This window comes from Pocillopora damicornis, chromosome 3 (genome assembly GCF_964200805.1).
Source record: "Pocillopora damicornis chromosome 3, jaPocDami1.2, whole genome shotgun sequence".
Classification (NCBI taxonomy): Eukaryota; Metazoa; Cnidaria; class Anthozoa; order Scleractinia; family Pocilloporidae; genus Pocillopora; species Pocillopora damicornis.
Genome location: NC_142672.1, coordinates 17,496,737 through 17,512,983, shown reverse-complemented (window position 1 = coordinate 17,512,983; position 16,247 = coordinate 17,496,737). Strand labels below are relative to the sequence as shown.

The following is a 16,247-nucleotide window of genomic DNA, read 5'->3' as shown; positions in this document are numbered from 1 at the left end:
CCGCTTTGGATATGAAAATAGCGGTGCCATTTGCCGATATTTTCATGGCGGAAATGGAAAAGAAATTAATCCAACAATAAAAGCGAAACCAAACCAAAAGAATGGAAACGTTACATTAATGCCGTTTACTCCCTTTGGGATTGCGACAGGAAAGAGGTAAATCGGTTCATTAAATTAAACGGGCTAACTATTTCCACCCTACTGTCAAATTCACGGCTGAAATATCAGAAAATCAACCAAATCACTTTTCTCGATACCACGGTGTTCAAAGGGGAAAGATTCGCAAAAAATTCCATCTGGGACATCAAAACTCATTAGAGGCAGACCGAGACTTTCCAAATTACGCACTTCGCCTCGTGCCATCCACCAGGCGTAAAATATGGTTCGTTAAAGGCAAGCAGTAAGATTGCCTAGAACTAACTCTTCGAAAAAAACATTTGAAGTGGGCCGTTTGAAATTCAAACAAAGCCTCGAGGGAAGAGGGTACCCAGGAAACATCATAGAAAGGTGTCTGTCAGGGGTCAGCTTTGCCTCTTGACAATCGGCCTCTAAACATACACAAAAGCCGAAAGGTCACGAACGTTGTTGCCTTTCGTCGCAACGTATCACCCGGCAGTTAAAAATTTAAAACAAATATTCATGGAACAGTGGAGTTTGATACACAATCAGTCCTTGCTGAAAACAAATTGTACAAAACCTCCGATCATCTTTTATAAAAAGCGAAAATCTCTTTAAGACATGCTTGTGAGAGCAAAAAGTATAATTTGAAGGCGGTAATGCGACGCGACCACGAAAGCCACATGGGGAGTCCGTGCTGGTCTATCTTTATCTTTATTCTCACATCGTGTCGTTGCGACTTATCGCTTGTATTTACTTTCTTCTCCTCTCTGTTGTCAATTCTTCTTCGAAGGAAGACTTATTTTTAATAACTGATGGTATTAGGACAAAAGTCACGTGGGTGAAAACCAAGAATTGACTTTTGTGAACATTCTTTGACTTCCGCCAGCAAAGGAATCATTGATGGATCTGGACATTTTAGTTTTTTTAATACAGTAATTCTTGGAAGGTTTTTAGAGATATGCAAAGAGGGAAAAAAACCCATCTCTTGGTAATTCCGGAGGTTGATTCATCTTTGAATTTATGTGTCACGCTTGTCATGCAACTGATATTGTCGTTGCCGGACGACAATTGGACTCGGCTGATTCGATTCTTTTTAACAACTTTATTCGCTCACTTTACTCCAAACTCCTCCACTCAACTTTTTTTTCCTCACACATGAGCACGTGGCCCATGGCAATGAGCCGACCTGTCAATTCACATAGAATCAAAAATAAATAAATAAATGTACAGGGAGCAGGAGGAACAGATATAATAATGTGGAGAAGATTTGTAATCTGGCTTAAATGTGGTAAGGCATAACTTGTCATCGAAACAGCTAATAAAATCATAAATAAATAAGGTAAGCGCGTTATGTTAGATTTTTTTACATATTGTAGTGATTTATGCCAATAAACGGTGGCGACAAGTAGATACACCATGTATATTTCATAGTCGCTAGCAAGTAAATTTTGCCGGACTTTGAGTTCGTCTCACGATAGAACAACACAAATACAGTAACTTTATAACCATCCTTTTGTCTTTTAAAAGCTAGAAGCTCAGTAGATTCTGTCATATCGGTCATCGTTGAAACTGTCTTTGTTTTGGTGCTACTTTTCGACATAGAAAAAGCATGTCGGACAAAAATATTCACCAAAAAATAAATATTTCTTTGCCAGCTTCAATAATGACAGGGGATTAAGTTTAGATGATAAAACAAAGGATTATGTTGACAGAAATACCGGAGGTCAAGTAAATTCGTTACATGAGGTCACACAACTCGGTAATATTCACGGTGAAATTTTCCATATCTGAGCGGTCGAACGAAAAAATCATTTCTCGAAAACTTTAAAATAAATTTTTACAAAAAAAACTACACCACAATTATTAGGACATATTGGGCTACGAAATATGAAAGTAGGAGAGAAAACGAATTTTGGGCGACTTGCCACAATATTTCAATATTTCCTCCGGAATTACCAAGAGATGGGTTTTTTCCCTCTTTGCATATAAAAACCTTCCAAGAATTACTGTATTAAAAAAAAAAAATGTCCAGATCCATCAATGATTCCTTTGCCGGCGGAAGTAGGCAATATTTGATACCGTAAGTACCAATTGAGGTACATCATTGGGCTTTGCTCACAGTAATGAAAAAAATGTGCGTTTCCTCACGCCCGCCACATTTATTATTTGGAAAATTATTTTACTGAAGGGCGATGTCGCTTAGCTTAGCGCGTCTTGACTCTGGCCGACGAAAATTATCGAGGTGAACCCCATGAAATTCTTTTCAATTGTTTTAAAAACTTTGTCTACCCTTGATTTGCACGCAGAAAAAAAAAGGCAAATTCGGAACGGTATTTCAAAATATTTTCTTCATTGGTCAATTCATGAACTTTTTTATAACAGCTCGAGGAAAAAGCAAAATTGAAACAACCGGCAGATCGGTCAAATGAATTCCAATTTTTTCAACAAGGAGTTTGTAAGTTCATTTTTCCCAGTAAATTGAAGAGGGGGTTAATTTTTTGTGACAGCCGAACATAGACATCTCTGAAACTTTTAAAGAGTTTACACTTCCGGTAATATTATCCTCACCTCTCGCAACGGCGCAACAGACATTGTTAATCCTATGTGGTGTAGGTGTATTAGTTGTATTACGTCTTCATAGTGATATCATATAAGAAATCGAGTGTCTAAAAAGCCCTCAATTCAACTTAACACTTGAATTGATAGAGTCAAGATGGTGCAGTTGTTTTGTTACTGAGTTGCAACTAGCTGTAGAACCAAATGTTATTTTTCTCGCGCTGGCCAGGGATGGCAACAGCTCAAACTTCTAAATTCGTGGGTGTACAGCGTAGAGAGCATTTATAAGACTTCAGTGTATTCCAAACATGCGTTTCGTCCGAGAAGAAGCTTATTCTGGCACGTATTGGCTTATGTGGGGATTACGAAGGCCGCGATTTTACGATATGCCTTAAATATCGTGCACAACTCGATGTGAAATTAAGACCTTCGGGTTCGTAAATGCCAGTATTCTCCTCATAAAAATCGGAGACGTAAAGTTAAGAGAGAGGTGAATCTGAAGATGGCAGAAGAAATCAAAGCTGGTGGCTAGTCCTCCTAATGGCAAGGTGACTGTAAACCTAATAGAACGCTTACTGTAACTGCTATCTTAGAGTCGGCTATGAATAAGGAAGAAGGGCAAGAAGAGCGCTTATCTGTACATCAGTTTTCCTAACTGGTGATTTGTGACTTAGATGAACTTTGTATCATATGATTGCTAGGGATACGCAGGTACTGTATAGGCGCTCACATAAATAGAGTTGGGCGATCCTCCCTCTGACTTTAGAACTGCGACAAGTTTATAGCGCAGACCAACTGGCACAGTTTGGAGCACCTAAGGGTCTTACTAGGCTCATCACATTAGAAACCTTCAGCAGACTAATCGTAAAAGCGGGTGGTTATCAGCAATGTGCACAGATCTCTGAGCGCGGGTCATCGCGAGAACCAAACCCAATCCGTCACAGACTGAACAAGAAAGCGAGATATTCTTGCTAAGAGGAGGGATGTATCAAGACGTTTCAGTCATTAGCTACCATCCAAAAGCACCCTATCAAAGGCAAACACAGTGAAGCTGACAAAAAAATCTGCCTATGATGAGATCAAGAGGAAATGGACGAAGACCGGCTTGCCATTCTATAGGGGGTGGCTTCGTTCAAGGTCGGACCTCAGGTAAAATTCTGACGAACAATTCCTACCTAGGCAAGTGGACTTTGGATGGGTTCTTTGGAAAACACAGAAAACAGCCACCTTTTCTCAGAAAGCAAAGATTTATCTCCTAGATGTGTGCTGGACAGGGGAGGAAACTTGTAAGGCAACCGCCTCTAATGTGACATTTATATGTAGTAATAGAATGCTTGAAAAAAAAATGCAGATACTTTACGATCGAAGAAGCAAATAATCATGGAGATCTGAAGATTATTCTGAAATTGAATGATTCCCACGGAATCTTCGGGTTACGCAACAGATGTTAGCTTAGCGGAGTTTTGTATGGAAATGTTCGATGGCGGTAAGTGACAAAGACAACTCTATTTTAATTTTGTTTTCGGGATAGAAGCACAGTTTTTAGCTTGATAGAACTATTGATATGCGTGTGACTTTAAAATCACCTAAAATGAGCAGTGATGTTGATAAACAATCAAAGTATAGACTAATGAATGTTTTGTGCCGTACAAAAACCATATTTGATGATTTTAGCAAATCTCTAAAGTAATAAACAACAGAAGAAAGAAGCGCTACGATTTTCTCATCGATTTTTCGCTTACATGCATCTCTCTAAACGTGAAATTTTCCACTCCTACAAAGAATTTTGAAAGTTTTTCATATTTTTTACCTTTCTTAATCAATCATCTTGAATAAAGAGCTGAAAAATGTAGGTTTATTTGGTCAAGTGACCGCCTAGAGCAAGAATTGCGTGACAAGTGTAGTTGAGAGAAACTTGTCACAGTCGCAGATTTTAAAAGGCATCCAAGACAAAAATATGGTAGTGCCTGAAGATTTTTTTGATGATTTTCAGAGATGAAATGATGGGTTATAAAGGGGAATCAAGATTAATGTTATAGCTTTCTGGCAGGGGGAGGTATTTGACCTCAAAGTTGTCAAATATTTGGATGAATCGAAAAATCTAGAACCACAGTCGTTTATTCGTCTCTGTTGATTGACAAGTCGCCCATCAAATTGACTGATACTTGCGGCGGGCATTAACTTAGGATGTAAAAATATGTGTGCAAACTCTCAGAGTAATTGGTTAAATACCATGGCAGTGAGAGCTTCATACATTTTACTTATTTTGAAGCGATTTCCTTGGTGAAAACCAAGAAAAAACGGGGGGGGGGGGGGGGGCTCTATCTCCCCTCGGAAAAAACCAAAACAGAAACCGGTTTGTCTTTTTGAGTTTTGAGGTAGACCCTTTAAACTGGAAAAGTTTCATTGAAATCGGTGAGATGGCATGTAGCACGGAAACGTGCTTTTGGGTAATAAGAATTAAATATAGACATATTATAGTAGGTTGGCTTGGGAATTTACTGCACTCGTGATTTAGGGAAAACACTAGCTGGTAGTTACGCAAGGTGAACTATGAAAGACTGTAATAGATATAGTTTAAGTTAGATTTTGGATTGATAGAATGAATTGTTAGAACGTCGGCGGAGTTCGTCGAGAATAAAACTTGGAAAAGAAGATAGTACACAGTCCTCTTTGATTGGTATGGAGTTAACCAGCGACCGCGGAGTCCGCATAGATTCCGCGTCAAACTCAACAGGTTAGGAGCGTCATATGGGTATAATTCTGAAAATTGCCAGAGGTTTTTCAAGGCCGTTAAGCATTTCAACAGAAGCAGTAGTTTCAGATGCCTTGTTACCCTATGGGCCGTTGAGGATTTTTGGTAAATTGGCAACTTCGCTTCTAATACAATTTTCATTCCCGCGCAATAGCTGAAGTGTGTCGCTGAACAGCCCGACCGCCGCCAGTTCGCCTGGTACTTTACACGAACTGAGAAGATCAATTTCTTCACAATTAAATTCTCGTCAACAGACATCCCGGTTCTCAGTTTGTTTAAATGATTATTTCCCGAATCCCGCTCCTCAAAATCGCCCATTCCCGTGTCCCGTTCATACCAGGAATCCCACATCTCGCTCCCTTCTATTCCCGGTGCCCGGCCTTTCAATAAACTTCATCTCGGATCCCGAAAAACCTATTGGAGACCCTCAAAAAATACGGAAACCTATACTATTCTGAAACAAAGCCTCAGCATAAAAGGCATTCAATTGTCTGCCCTACATATATCTTTTTTTAATGACCCGCATACGCAATGAAGATGGGGTTATGATGAATATAAAATAGGCTTGCCAGCACAATAATTTACGTCTTGTATTTTAAATGTTGACAGTCATGTATTATACATTTGTAATATGTTATTATGTATAATACTACCGGTATATAATATCACACATTATAAAATGTCTTTAGCAAGACATCTTGTTAAACGATAAAAATAGAACTATATTTAATCTGAAATATTGTAAGGGTTTCCTTATATTGGTATTGGGAAAAAGAATGGAAATATTATATTACTTTAAGCCATTCCATACAAAAATTAAATAAGACAGGTTGATTATTTCTTATTCCTTTTGGCGGTCTCATCTAAGTACAATTTCTTTCACCTTTTTCTTATTGCGGTTGTGAATTTTGTACGGAAACAGTTGCTCGGTTTCTACGGTGATTAGATCTTGTTGTACTATTTTGTGATAAGCTATGTTTTTAATTATGTCAATTTTCTAGTTGTAAATCTCTCTGGTAAAAGTTAACCTCGCACAAGAATTCCTGGAAACTCCTGCTTCTTATACTATTGATTACTTTCAGACTGGTTTTTTTTGGTCAAATTCTAAGTCAAATTCACGATTCCAGAATATTTCTTAAATTTTAAATTAACACCTTCAACACCTCTTCTTAAAGGTGACTCTGATTGTAAATAGCTTATGCTTTTTCATCTCCGCACTGAATTTGTAATTATATAACTTATTCGAATAGCACGTAGTTTTCTGAGGGGTGGTACCCTGGGTACGCCCCTTCTTCTTCGAATTTTGTGTTTACTCTGCTGTTATGTAACAACCTTCAAGTACAATTTTCTTGTAAGATACCTTTTCAAGTATGATTTTAATTCTGTTACTAAGTCTATTAGGATTTTTATATTATCAATCTTGCTTCTGTTCTGGCCGATCATAATCATAAACGCAAGAAATTTAAGGTAGAAGATGATTTTGTGATTGCGTAAACAACTCGAAGGCGCATACTGAGTACGCAGGAACTGTTGTAGGTACTCTAACGTGATTCGCTGGCTGAAACCGAGCGATCGCGATGTAAGAAGATTGACAGCTAAGAAGTGTCATCTTTGGTGTCATCTTTATAAGCTGGTGCACAGCATTTCTCAATCGGAGAAGAGAGATTGAACAAAGCAGAGTAAAGTGAGTTGTTCTAAGTAACGTTAGAGGTCAGGCTAGTCCCCAAAGAAAAGAAAGCTCTACCGAGGATTCAGGTCAAGGAAATAAAGGAATTTTACCGAGTGTTAGAGAGAAATTCTTCTAACAAGCTATTGCTTCAAAAGTATACACACAAATCCATTTACGGTAGAACAAGCCAAAAGAATAGAAGGAAAAACAAAAAGGAGACTTTTTGAGCAAATATCCATTTATTGATGATACAGATGATGTAGCAGATGAAGCTGTTGATAATGAAAAAACCTTAAACAGAACTGAAAAGAGTTATCGAATTAGATGATGGTGTCACAAAAGATACTATACAAAGGTACAAAGTTAGTATGTTTGATATTTATAATGTATTAAATAAATTAACATATGTTAATGAGGATATAATTGATTTAATTAGGACTAATTTAATGGAAATGGTAATATTAAGAGAAATCGTGCTGTTGATGTATCATTTTACTTATTAAACAAAAGATCTCCACCTTCTGGAGGACTAACAGAAAAGCTATCAAATTCTTCAGCCGATCACACAACATTAAAGGTCATATCTCAAAGTTACAGCATGAACTTCTCAGAAAAAAAAAAGCTTCCGAAAGAAGTGATACTGGTTTCAATGCATGTTACGAGCTTATACACAAACATCTCACAAGTTGAGGGCAGAAACATAGTATACGCACCTTTCGAAGTTTTTAGAGATATGCTTCCCTCATTCCAAAGCCCTTCCCAGAGAAAGCATCGACGAAACTCATTCCAATTCAACGAACAAAGGTAGCAGAGACATTCAAGCACACGTTCTGCACAAAGTGTTACCCACTGAGGGCAAAGAAAGGCTTCGCTAAAGGCCAATTGTTTCGACTCCTAACGACTAATTCTTCAAAACATAAATTCGTTCAAAACACACCTGGCAGAGAGAGGCAGAAATAAGCAACCCGAAAACTTTTTTAACAAGACACTCTCAGAAGTGAAAAACGGATCCTACTCCAAGAGGGAAAAACAAGGCCCGTCAATTGCGATGAAGACCCGTCAATTGTGATGAATTCCAAAAGGTAATTACATCAATGCCAAGTGACAAAACCACGGGGATTGACAAAATCAGTGTACGAGTGATCAAGCATAGTCTTCCTGCTATTTTGCCATCCGTGACTTCCATAATTAGCGAGTCCCTCACAAGCAATATCTTTCCATTAGAGTGGAAAACAGCTGAAGTGATCCCTGGGTTGAAAGAAGGCGATCTAGAAAAGCCAAATCAGTACCGCCCTATATCACTGTTACCTGTTCTTTCAAAACTATGCGAGCGTATCGCTTTAAATCAACTTATGCCCTACCTGGTAGAGAACGATCGTCTCTCCTTCCATCAAAGTTGTAATAAAAAATGGCATTCCACCGAGACCTCACTGATCTACATTTCTGATCGCATTCTCACCGCAACTGACCAAAAGAAAACATCAGTTGTAGTTCTCCTTGATATGAGCAAAGCATTCGACAGTGTCAACCATGACATTCTGGTTAAAAATTACAAGATATGTCTGCCTTAGGGAAAATTAGCCGAGTTAAACATATATTTAGAAAAGACCTACTTGTTGCAATAATTAATTCTCTCGTCTTTAGTAAGTTGTATTACTGCTCGTCCGTCTGGTCGAATACTTCTGCCAGCAATATACGCAAACTACAAGGAGTACAGAATTTCGCTGCTCGCATAGTTTCCGGGACAAGGAAGTTTGATCACGTATCTCCTGCCCTGAAAAACCTGAGATGGATACCAGTTAAGTCCCACCTGTATCTAAGACGCCATCTTGGCCTTTAAATCTATGACAGATCAAGTACCAAACTACCTCAGTTCAAATTTTATCTCCAGAGAGAATATCAGCAGTTGGACGACCAGATCATCTTCCCAGCTTGATACACCGCTTTTTAAAACCAAGTGGACACTTTTTATTACAGGACTGTAACATTGTGGAATGCCTTAAAACCCCATTTCAAATTAAGTGAATCTCTTATCATTTTCAAATGTAAACTGAAAGCCTTCCTTTCAATCAATTTTTAATGTCATAATTTTTTTATGCAAATAGTTTCTTAATAGTTTATTGATAATTTTTGAGTATTTTTTAATCATCTTAAATCAAATTGTAATGTCATAAATTTTACATGTAAATAGTTTCTCAATAATTGTTTCTTGACAATTTTTGAGTATTTTTTGATTATCTGTATTATTAATATTTGTCTCTGAAAAGCCCCCATGGGGAGTTGACAATAAAATTTGTATTATATTGTATTGTATTGTAACAATCGAATTTTGCTCTATCTAACAGTTCCAACCTAAAAGAAATCCTGGAAAGGTGTCTTTCTTGTCAAAGGGCTGATTCGGAAGGACGGAAGGAAATATATTAATAAAAGTAAATTATTCGAAACTTTTCTGCCTGAAACCGAAATTGGCTTCTCAAGTGATGAATTGTTCGATGTTCCGGGAAAATTTAAACATTATTTTTAGAACTTGAACCTTGAGATGACAAAAACATGCAACAGTTGAACACAACCATTTCAAACAATCCAAATTTCTGTATCGAACCATTCAGAAGAGTGTTTATACTTCTGCGTTAACTAATTCAGTGATCAGGCCTTTATTCATTTTTTTTAATCAAGAACAGCCAGCCAAAATAGCTATTTACTTTGTTTGTTTTGTCTTCAACTTTATGACGTACGACTACGTAGATGGGTGATGCATTGCGAAGTACAAAGTAATTTGATTCAATAGTTCAATTCCTTCTAGCTTCTAGAGATTGAGCTGCCACAAACGTTTCTCAGGAAATACTGACGTGGGTTTCCATGCTTTGCAAGTTCCTATGCCACAGTATCGACAAAGCTCCACACTTAAAAATTAGCGTTCAACTGAGGGTCATATAACAAGCAGGGACGTGATTAAATGGCAAAACAAACGTTTGTCTCCCGCAGAACCTGGTAAGTTTTTTCCGATGAATCTATCTACGATAAGAATTGCAAGAGGATACAGCTGTAATACATATAGTATTACATATATATAGTATATACATATATATACATATACATATACATATAGTAATATATACAGGAATAATTTGAAAGTCGAAATGTAGGGTTTTGTTTAACATGACCACAATCGAACATTACGTCACGCTAGTTACAAAGGTCGTATTAATGACAAAGTTGTTGTGGCTGAGGAAGTTTGATCTCATTTGGTAGAGCTTCCAGCCGCAACTGAAATCGAGACTAGTAGAGTTTCGAATCTTTAAGGTCGAATAAGATTCCTCTTTTTCCACGCTCCTGACAAATCTCTTCCTTTCGTATTTTTTTAACTTTGGAATGTAAGCATAAATTAAAGTTTCTCTGATCAAGGAGTTAATATACGTATGAATGTCTTATTCGAGACATTGCCTGGAATACATGCCTGGTTCAAACGCCGAATGTTTCATGTGCCAAACCTAATAGCCCCAATTAGGTACATGAAGGGATCGACGTTTCAATGAGGCCCTCCAAGGAGTATTGGCGACAAGCGACATTGCTAAAAATATGTGGCGACAATCTTGTTCCGATGAACTGACAGCCGGCAAAAACTGACAGGAAAAGAGCGACATCTTGCGACAGCGACACTGGCATAGGACCTAGTAAGTTTTTTTCGATGAATCTATCGACGATGAGAATTGTAGGAGGATGCAACTGAATATAGTTATACATACAGGAATTACTTGAAAGTCGAAATGTAGGGTTTTGTCAAACATAACCGCAATCGAACATTACGTCACGCTAGTTACAAAGGTGACGTACTATTGACAAAGTTGTTATTGCTGAGGAAGTTTGATCTCATTTGGTAGAGCTTCAAGCCGCAACTGAAATCGAAACTAGCAGAGTTTCGAATCTTCAAGATCGAATAAGATTCCTCTTTTCCATTTTAATATTCGTTGAAATTAGAAAATAAGATTGAGTTCAATGTAATAGTCACCACTTTTGTTAGGACGTAGACATTAATGTTGACTTGCCTTTGAAAATAAGCTGAGAGTTCCAATTGTTCAGAATAGAAACATTTTTACTTACCATAGGCTTTACGAACGACTTTTAGCAGGAGTTGTTACTTCGTTCTTGTTCAGAAACTGTTTAATGTTATTTAATTAGAAAATCAGACTGAGTTGTTTTGGTGACTGGATGCAGCAGTCTCCACTTATGTTATGACGTTACCTATTAATGTTGATTGGCATCAGAAGAAGCAAAGATTTACTGGAACAATTTAAAGAGTTCGAATGCAGTAGTTTGTTCGCATTTAATTATTGCGTATACTATACGACTCGGCAGAATACATGCGGCAGAATTGGAACGAAATGGCTGTTTTTCCGGCTTTACCTTAACCGAGGAATGTTGTGTTGTGATGGAAAAGAACATCGGCAAAAAGCTTCCAAATAGAATTAGTGACCAAGTATGATACAAACGATGCTTAAAAGGAACGTTTGGTAGGGGGGGTCCAAATCTGCGAATGGGGGTCTATATCCGCTGGCGGATTTGGACCGGGTATGGTCAAACAGCTTAGGACCTTCGTCGATGTTCCTAATGATTTGAGCAGATTTTCGAAGATAGGGAATGTTTTCTTCTTCAGATGAAGTGTAGGATGTCAGCATCAGTTGAAATTATATTCTATTAAGCATGACTTATAATTTCGGTGTGGGAAAATGAGCCAAAATTGAAAGAAACGACGGCAAACTACGTTGCGTTAAGACATCACTAGTCGATTGGAGTGTAAAAACGTGAGCACAGTGACTCAGTAAAACAATATACCAGAATCGTATGGGCTTCTCTTATCTTCTCTTGAAGTTGCCAGGTATGACTGCTTACCCCACCGTTTTTCCCTAACGTTTCAACCTCCTCTGTTTAGCGTAGAAAATTAAAAAGAAAAGTAATTTTCAACTCGTGTTTGAACCTGTAACTTTTTAAAACTGTTTCGCTCTTGGCTATTCTTGTCTCATGATTGTCCTCTGGCTGGAAAGACACGACGTCTTTTTCTGATATTTTCTCTTAATTAACTCGGTAACCTCTGGTATAACTGCATATAATGTGAATGTCTTCAAGAAAACCTGAGATAATACCTGGATTTCATTTCCACATCACAGAAATCAATTCCAAACATCAATCAAGTTTTTTCTTTCGTTCAAAGGTTGAGTTGATGTTGTCATTGGCTAAATTAAATAGGTTGAAAAATTTTACAAGGTATTTTCTCATGTTTGCTATTAGTTGAATTTACTGGAAGATCGAGTTGTTGCAAAATGTTAATATGAAACGCAACAATAAACTTTATTGATATGTAAAAAAGTTTTCATTTGACTATCTACTGGCAAGTCTTTGTATTATATTTCAACCCAACCATTATCCACAACTTGTGAACACCGTTACAAAATAATTAATCAGGGAATGAAAAATTTGCGGCATAAATGCGATGTTTGAAATGCCATGCCCACAATAAGCTAACAGGATTGAGGAGGGTGTATTTGAGAATAGGCTCTTCTTGTCTGTATCAATAATTAGCCAATTGCTCCTGTATACAATGTTTTGATGAAGTTGGGCTGTCAGGGCAAAGAAACTGAGGATTTCAGTAGGCAATGACTTTTTTCAAACCTGGAAACTATCACTCTATCGCTCTGACGAAGGGCTAACGCTCGAAACGTCAGCTTTTTTACTCTTTACGGTGGCTAATTTACGTTTTCAACCCAGTTGTTAACACTAAATTACCTGCTATCACCGTGAAAGCCAGACTAGTTTTAAGGATACAATATTTTTGCGTTCGACGAAGGAAGGAAGAACGCTTCCTAATCTCCTGTGATCGCGTAGGTGTCCTGTGCACGCAAGCGAAAGCTGACCCGTGTTTTTTCGTTCGATCGGCCGGCCGTTCATCTTTTCAGCGCCATTTTGAATGACGTCACAATTTCGTTGCGCAAAGGATGCTGCCTCGTGCATCGCAGTTTGTCGGACGTTCGAGGACGTGGTTGTTCGTTGGTGAAGGTTCAATAAAATTAATGCTTACATTTAAACACGTTTTCAACTATTCTCTTACTACTTACTAACACTTAACTACCACACCAACTACAGTAAAACTTGCATATGTACACGCCCGATGGACTGCGACGACTGCCTCCTCAAAAACCATACGATATAACTAGCCTTTAAAACCTTTTCGTACACAGAGTAAATACAGGTTTCACAATACGCCATAACCCTTTATTTGACAACATACTATAGGCATATTCATCTATCCCAATAACCAAAAAACAATATTTCCCCTTTGAAATGCCAAACGCACTTCCCTAATCTCCGATTACTACTAGTATTATATAAATTTGATGCATCGGCTGTGCACAAAACTTTAATTTCACTTAGATTTTATAGCCAATATCAACCCCTACACATAACTAAATGTCAAGGGGATCAGAGGAAAATATAATGTGCCATACACCTGCAAGATTTCATGTAATTATTTTAATTACGTGAATATTAACTGATACTAGGAGATCTAAGAATATTCAAAAGGGAAGAAAAGTTGGTTGAAAAATTAGAATTCAGCATAGGCCGAAAAAACAAGATTCTTAGAAAAAGAAATGTGTCTTAATGAAAAAGCTGAGCCAACATTTTTACAACACCCGCCTGTACCTTTATGGCATGTAGTAAAGTCATTCGAAGTAGTCATAATCCTAGATTTACATCTTGAAAACTCAGGCAGATTTCCTCTAAACCTGTGTTTCAAGGCTGTGATGACTTCGAAATTTTGATGCACACCTCAAAAGGAGAACAAATGAATTCCAAGTTTCCAATCATTCAGTTTACATGTTGGCTAGTGAGGTAAAACTGAGTCAAACATTCATATGATGACAGGTTCAAGTGATTTTCACAACTAATTTTTAAGGTTAGCCTACATGAAACAATCACCTTCATGTACAAATTAGACCAGGTTTGTGCTGATGATGTCCAAAAGAACTGTCTGTATTAAGAGGGCACGCTTTCTCTTCTTTATTAAAAGAAGGTTGTCATCTTTCCACAAGCTCATGCAATGGAAATTGAGGGTGAATGAGACTGTTGGTGACTATGTTATTTGGATAAATATCCAAAGGAGGATAAAAAGTAAGATATGGTCTGCACAACTTTCTTATTTAAATTCTTTAACTTGTTAAGCTAAGGTATTTATATTCTTGCTTTGTGCGTTATATCAAAATACATGTGCAAAATACAAAAAACGTTTTCTTCATCTATGTGCCCTAAGCATTACAGGGGAGGAGGCAGGTCAAAGTAAAAACATGAATTAAAAGGGGAGGGCCCCCATTAATTTCACATCTAATTTAAGGAGGATCCTTGCTTTTCCAGATTTCCACCCTTTAGAACTCACATATCTTGTGATCATTTCAAGATGTCAATGTTTAGTTTGGGTGTGAACATTGGTAAGAAACACCAAGCATTAATGAAAGCTTCAGCAAGAGTACTTAATGCAATCTGAATAATAGTATTACATGTTACAATGTGGTAACTTACACAGCAAAATTATATAATCACACAATTCCAAACAAAGGAAGTCAGGTTATTGAATCACCTGCTTCAACTTTTGAGGGCTTAAGGTACAGGGAAATAGATATGGTAAACAGTTACAATTAATACAAAGTTGAAAGTTTCAAAGCTAAAAGATATACATTATAATTATCAGACCCAATGCATCTTGGCAAAGAAAAGGTAAATTACTACCATAACTTCTCCCAAACGTTCATGCTTACACAATATCATTAGTTTTTGTTACTACTACTGACAAAAATGCATTTTTCTAAATCTCATAGCATATGACTGTACAGGTCATGTGGAAAGTTCCTGCATGGGGACTGACATTTCAATTACCTCAGCAAACTTTAATCATCAGAATTGAAAGCTGAGGTGTATTTGCTAAGTGCTCAAGTTTCCAAGTTAGTCACCTGATTGTTACTAACAGTGGAGTTCTGATTATCCTGTTACATGTGAAAAAATCAAATGTTCACATATTCAAATAATTACCTAAATGAAAAGTTAATTTTTTTAATAACCTGCTTCCTTACATGTGACTGAGAAAGAATTTCTCCTTACAATATCAATACAGTATCAAGCAGACAAGTGATGAGAATAAATAAAAATATTAATTAGGGGATAATTGGTTGATCCAATACTAAATTCTCTGCACTAACATTGTAAGATTGTATGGTTGATAATAAGGAGAATTACAAATTTGATCTGGGAGTTAAAGGGTTAATTGGGATGGCAACCAAAACATCTGTAAACTATAATAACAATTACCTTTCCATGTAAATAAACCAGAATGAAGCATGATATGAATTAATCTTATCTCACCCAGTTTGAATGTAAAATCAAAAATCTAATTAACTTACTAGGGAATAGGAAAAAGCTCAATCTGTTTTTCCTGCTTCTGTCATTCTGAATATCACAAATCAATCACACCACCACTTCAGCGTGTTTTTTATAAGTATCTATCTTTTACCAACTGACATCTGAGAAGAATCAAGTCCACACTGGTAATTTGACACAACTGATTAAATGTTATTTGAATAAAAAACATGAAGGGCAATAGAGGAAATTACCTAACACCATCCAGTTTCCCTTCTTAAGTGTTCTGTTATGTTTTTTCTATCATATGGTAGGCTGAGTTTACAGTTTACCTCATTTTACTTCTGTTCATTTGTTTGTTTGCTTTCCTAACAACATCAACTATTGTTGCCAACAAATGCAAGGAGCATATAAAATGTGTACAGTTATTAACACTTTAATCCCTTAGAGTGACTAGCATCTAATTTCTCTTATCAATATCATCCCTGAATCAACCATTACCCTTGCGAGCTGAATTCCCAGTTTTCTGGGAATTCCTAGGAATTCCTAGGAATTCTCAAAAATTCCCAACTATGCAAATAAGCCCTGATTAAAAAAGCTTAAAATTGCCGGGAATTTCTGGGAAAGGAAGACTTCAGTTTTGTGAGGACTCGGAATTCCTAGGAATTCCTAGGAATTTTCAGCTATACAAACTACCTATAATTTAAGAAGGGTGGAATTCTTGGGAATTTCTGGGAATTGAATGTG

General features: G+C 37.1%; 1 protein-coding gene across 2 annotated transcripts in view; it reads left to right on the top strand.

Annotated features, from left to right (window-relative positions):
- Window positions 1-9,829: 9,829 nt before the first annotated feature.
- The window catches only part of LOC113685833 (uncharacterized), a 37,935-nt gene continuing 31,517 nt past the window's right edge, over window positions 9,830-16,247 (top strand). Inside the window, exons 1-2 of one of the 2 annotated variants that reach the window (XM_089202208.1) lie at window positions 9,842-10,091; window positions 10,599-10,774. The gene's annotated coding sequence lies outside the window, so the exon portion shown is untranslated. Of the gene's footprint in view, window positions 10,092-10,598; window positions 10,775-16,247 lie in introns of both variants that reach the window. The other variant, XM_089202207.1, reaches the window with a different exon arrangement.